Here is a 6,000-nt window from a genome sequence, read left to right as displayed (position 1 = left end):
TGGAGGGAACACTTCTCCGACCTGCTGAATGGCAGTGAGAGTACAACACCAGGAGATGGCGAACCCGATCCCCCAATCGATGACGATGGAACAGATGTTCCATTACCCGACCATGAAGAAATTCGAATAGCAATTACCCGCTTGAAGAACAACAAAGCAGCGGGGGCCGATAGATTACCGGCAGAACTATTCAAATACGGCGGCGAAGAACTGATAAGGTGCATGCATCAGCTTCTTTGCAGAATATGGTCGGAAGAAAGCATGCCTGACGATTGGAATCTCAGTGTGCTCTGCCCAATCCATAAAAAGGGAGATCCCACAATCTGCGCCAATTACCGTGGGATCAGCCACCTAAATATCGCATACAAGGCTCTATCGAGCGTATTGTGTGAAAGACTAAAGCCCACCGTCAACAAACTGATTGGACCTTATCAGTGTGGCTTTAGACCTGGAAAATCGACAACTGACCAGATATTCACCATGCGCCAAATCTTGGAAAAGACCCGAGAAAAGAGGATCGACACACACCACCTTTTTGTCGATTTTAAAGCTGCTTTCGACAGCACGAAAAGGAGTTGCCTTTACGCCGCGATGTCTGAATTTGGTATCCCCGCAAAACTAATACGGCTGTGTAAATTGACGTTGAGCAACACCAAAAGCTCCGTCATGATTGGGAAGGACCTCTCCGAGCCGTTCGATACCAAACGAGGTTTCAGACAAGGTGACTCACTATCGTGCGACTTCTTTAACTTGATGCTGGAAAAAATTATAAGAGCTGCAGAGCTAAACCGAGAAGGTACAATCTTCTACAAGAGTGTACAGCTCCTGGCGTACGCCGATGATATTGATATCATCGGAAGCAACAACCGCGCCGTTTGTTCTGCTTTTTCCCGCATGGATAAGGAGGCGAAGCGAATGGGTCTGGAGGTGAATGAGGACAAGACGAAATATCTCCTGTCATCAAACAAACAGTCGGCGCATTCGCGTCTTGGCTCCCACGTCACTGTTGACAGTCATAACTTCGAGGTCGTAGATAATTTCGTATACCTGGGAACCAGCATCAACAACACGAACAATGTCAGCCTCGAAATCCAGCGCAGAATAACTCTTGCCAACAGGTGCTACTTTGGACTGAGTAGGCAATTGAACAGTAAAGTCCTCTCTCGACGAACCAAAATCAAGCTCTACAAGTCGCTTATCATTCCCGTCCTGCTTTACGGTGCAGAAGCTTGGACGATGTCAACATCAGATGAGACGACACTAGGAGTTTTCGAGAGGAAAATTTTGCGCAAGATTTATGGTCCTCAGAACATTGGCAACGGCGAATACCGCAGACGATGGAACGATGAGCTGTACGAGTTATACGACGACATTGATATAGTTCAGCGAATAAAAAGACAGCGGCTACGCTGGCTAGGTCATGTTGTCCGAATGGATGAAAACACTCCAGCCCTGAAAGTGTTCGATGCAGTACCCGCCGGAGGAAGCCGAGGAAGGGGAAGGCCTCCACTCCGTTGGAGGGACCAGGTGGAGAGCGACCTGGTTACACTTGGGATCTCCAACTGGCGCCGAACTGCGAAGGAGAGAGACAGGTGGCGCACTATCGTCGATTCGGCTATAACCGGCTAAACGGTTGCAACGCCAATCACATACATACATACATATCAAGTCAGCGTGGCTAACGGACCGAACGAAGCACAATAATAGAGCGCAAGTGAAAAATATAGAACAGAGTCTGCAGGGGTCACCCGATTTGGGAAGACTGTGGATAAGTGTGGATGCTGGTGGATATCCTTTCCCGGCTGCCTTTAATACGAACGAAAGTACTGGTGTGTTTGTAACTGTGGCGAGTTGCTGTTCAAATAACTATAAAAACCGCTTTACCGCGCACTTCATCTCCCCACACTACTCCGATTTCAGTTTGCTTTCATAATAAGTTGCTGCAAACTTTTCAAAATGAACGCTTTTCGCTGGATTTTCAGCTCTTCCTTTTTTCGCTGGTAAACTGAGTAAATAAGCGACCGTATTATTGCCGACACTTGTCTGGAATTTCGCGGCGCTAAAAACTACTACAACAAAAACAAGTTTGTGTGAGTTTTTTGTTCCCTTAAGTGATGTTTAAATTCGAGTATTTATAGCGGCGAGTGCAGCGGTGGAGTGGTTGTTGTACACTTCGTTAGGCTGCAGTTGGGAAATGCAAAGAGCATTTAATTACGACACTTGTAGTTTGCGCCATTAAAGGAGGGAAACTACCGCACAATCTAAAGCAGAAAAAATGTGAGTTTTAATGTGGATGGTTTATTTCGATGGCATCAGGTACTGCTTCTACTAAATTTATTTTTTTTTAATTTTTCTTTCTTTCACTATTTTAAAAATTCCCGCTTATAATTGTACAGCAAAAGGATATTGAACCTCACCATGATAACACCTTCCGCGTGATCTTTAAAGACACTTAATGTACATATTGCAATAAAAATAGTCTCTTGATTTGCGATGACAAATAAATTAAAGATCCACCAACTCCAGTGGATTGCTCAGCCAACGGTCGCAAGTTGCGAGCTTAATGAGCTTCGAACTCCGTGTTAGAATGCTCATTCATTATTTGCTCCATTCCAAAGCTGGTGATACGAATTTTAATTGCGGTGCGGTGGCTTTGCCCTTAACTGTTGGTCCACCATAATCACCATCATAAACACCAACCGAAGCAGTCGTTTTCTTTACATTGGACTTATATCGCTAATGATCGCTTATAATGAGCGCATTAATGGCTGCGTTTTTTGGAGGACATCATCATTAATGCCCTTTTTAGCGTGCATGTCTGCACATATTTGCAACACTCAGAAGCTTATATGTTCTATATGAATTGAAGAACTAGGAAACAATTCGCTTGCAAAAACACTAAAACGCGTGACAAATCTAAAACATCTAAGTCTAAGTGTATTTAATATTGTCTTATTTGGAGCTACCACCTTTAAGATAAATCTGAATTACTTTCAAATGTAGCAAAAGCCCTTGCTGTACCATTAAATGCTGCTGCCTATAATAAATGAGGAAACACTTTGGCCCAATGCAGAGATTACACAGAAGTTCAGCAAAGGGTTCCAAAGGTTATCTCAGCGAAAACTTCGCAATGCCAAGTACTTCGATGACAAAGTTTGTTGTCTCACTGCGGACATTTTATGCGACGACCTTTCGTTCACACTCGTTTTTATTATATTTTTCCAACTTTCAGTTAGTCATTTAACTCTTACAAACACACAGAGCGACTTTGATAATTCGAGAGACCTTAGAATATCTGCTCAACACTTTTGACACTTCTGTAAGTGAAATGCCGTTAGTGCAGAGCGGTGTGTGTGGAGGCATAATGCGAGGCTGTCAGGTGCATTGCGGCAGCAGTGAATTGTGAAAAGCCAAAGTGTCAAAGTAAAAGTTATCTCTCGCCATTAGCGAGCTTGTGTTGAAGCAGCATTTCAAGATTTTACGATGTCAGCTATAACATTAGTGCAACAAGTGGCAAGTGCATTCGATGTGGTGCAACTAACAGTCTCTGTCAACAGCATACTTCCCTTTCCCCCAGCAGTGATTTGTTGGAGTCTCGTTGCGGCTGTGATTGGCAATTAATGTCGCAAAGCGTTTGGAAAGCGCTGAGTGCTCTGGTTAAAGCAGTGGAGGAGGAAAACCAAAGTGTCATGTTGTGTGTGGTGAAGTGCTGAGATTCCAATTTGAGGAAATGGTTAAGAAATGTGGAATTAAGATCTGGATGAATTAAAAATTTGTAATTACTGAATAATTATAGGGATAATTTAGACATGAGTGTATGAACTAAGCTCGAAATGTGTCCGATGGTTGTCAAATAATAAAAAAATGGAGTTTGAAATGATTTTAATATCACTATTTCTTCGCTTTAAATTCAGCTATTTTTGGAAATTCGAATTTAATACTATTTTTAAGGCAATAATGAGTCACAAATCGTTTCAACAAGTTGTGGTCTACATTCTACATAACCTCTATGACATAACATGTAAGATTGCGTAAGCCTCTTCCGCATCTAACATAACGAAACAGTAAATTGTGTGGAATTGGAAACGTGAATATATTTTAAGTTTGGGCGCATTGTTGCAAGAATTATTGCATGCAAATTGCAATTTGCTTTTGTATTTTCCATTTTCGAATTTATGTAGTTGTTCCACCTTCTCACATGAGTGTGACTAGCATTTGAGTTGGCGGCTTTTAAGACATGCGAGGCACGTCTGCTGTTGGCTTATGCAATTTGTGTTGCGCATACGCCACGGCAACCGAATATACTTCAACCACAGCTGCAGCGGCATACATAATTGACTCTTTCTGAAGGGCATACATTTTGCCATTAGTCACTTCATTTGTAAGTAGAATATCTTGCGACTCAGAGTCTTTCATGTGCGCTAATACTTTCCCATGTGCATATAAACATGGTTTTATAATTGAAGTGACATGTAAGGGAGAAAATATTTATTAAAATACATCCTCACGTAATTTCAGCAAGCGGCTGAGTTTTAGGAGAATATTATATCACTCATGTAGGCTGAAACTGCCATTATTTTGCCAAGCAAGTGTATTACAAAAAAATTTATAATATCTCTGTACATTAATAAAATACTATCATGGCTTAATCATTTATATCTCAAATATCAATATAGAATTTCTATTAAGAAGTTAAACTATACTTTTTAATATGCTGGAGTTTGGTCAAGCCCCAAAAAGCTTCATAAAGCTTCTGATATCCAAATATCGAAGACTTTATTCATTCAAATCCGCAAATACTAATTGTATGAATGTTCAATAATATAAGCAATACTGGCTTATGAGTTTATGATTTTATTTGGCTTACAAAAGGCTTTGCTTAATTCCGGAAGCTGAAATGTCATTCACTTGACAATTTAATAAGAAAATGAATTCGCACTAGAACTCCACCAACAATACTTAGTTGTCATTTCTTTAGTTGGTATTCTAGATCAACATAATAGTTCTTACTTAAGCTTATGAAATCATATAAATATCGATAAGAATCGTTAATGCGATTAGTTGTATCCAAAGGAATATGTGTAATTGGAGGCAAAGTTATAATAAAAACGACTATGTAAATTCGATAATATGTATGTTATGATTAGCATTTATTTAGTATTTAATTGTCGCAAATACTCCTTATGAAGCAATGATTAAGTGCCACTTCTGTAACTCAATCGCTTTGCGATTTACTAGGACCAGAACAAATTTAGCAAAAAGCTTCATCACGACAACGTGACGCCAGAAAAATGTACTCCAGTGTCACGTCACATTCTTCATGAAAAGTGCGCGTGCAGTTTGCCTGTAGTCATAAGAGCCCTACTGGTGCAACGCTACGACACTCACTTACACACTCAGACGAACACACACTCTCACCGAGATCCCAAAGCGACACTCCCAGCGATGATTTTGGGAAAATGTACTGTTGCCACCAGAAGCCCAGTTGTCATAAAAATATGATGAATGTAGCATTAAATTCAATTTCGGAATCACTTCTGTGTGAGTATGAGTATCCGAAATGTTGCGTTTAAGTGACGACTGCAGGCGAAACATAGTGGAAAGTAGAAAGTGAATTGCAGCAGTGAAAGTGACAAAGATGCCGACAGAGGCAGAGAGAAAGAGGATGCGAATGCAATTAAATGTTTTACTGGGCGTCAATGTCATCAGCAGATTCAAATATACATATTCGGATGCCCGCGGGTTGTCTTGAGGGTCCAATAAAGTGAAATTCAATTGAAGTAATGTAAATGACTAAGAGGATGTTGCATTTGTCAAGTTTATTGGTTTTTCGGTAGGTACCAGTTGAAGAAAAAGTGTGTTTAAAATGTAAAGGAGGAATGGCCGAAGGAGATGACGTATTTTAAAGCAAAAATTCTCATCGGAATTTGAGAAGACCTTTGTAAGTTCTCTTAAATATGGCTACAACTTATTAATATCTTAATATGGAAAGGAATAGGT

Source organism: Zeugodacus cucurbitae, chromosome 5 (assembly GCF_028554725.1).
Source record: "Zeugodacus cucurbitae isolate PBARC_wt_2022May chromosome 5, idZeuCucr1.2, whole genome shotgun sequence".
Lineage (NCBI taxonomy): Eukaryota > Metazoa > Arthropoda > Insecta > Diptera > Tephritidae > Zeugodacus > Zeugodacus cucurbitae.
Note: the sequence above shows the minus strand (reverse complement) of the source record.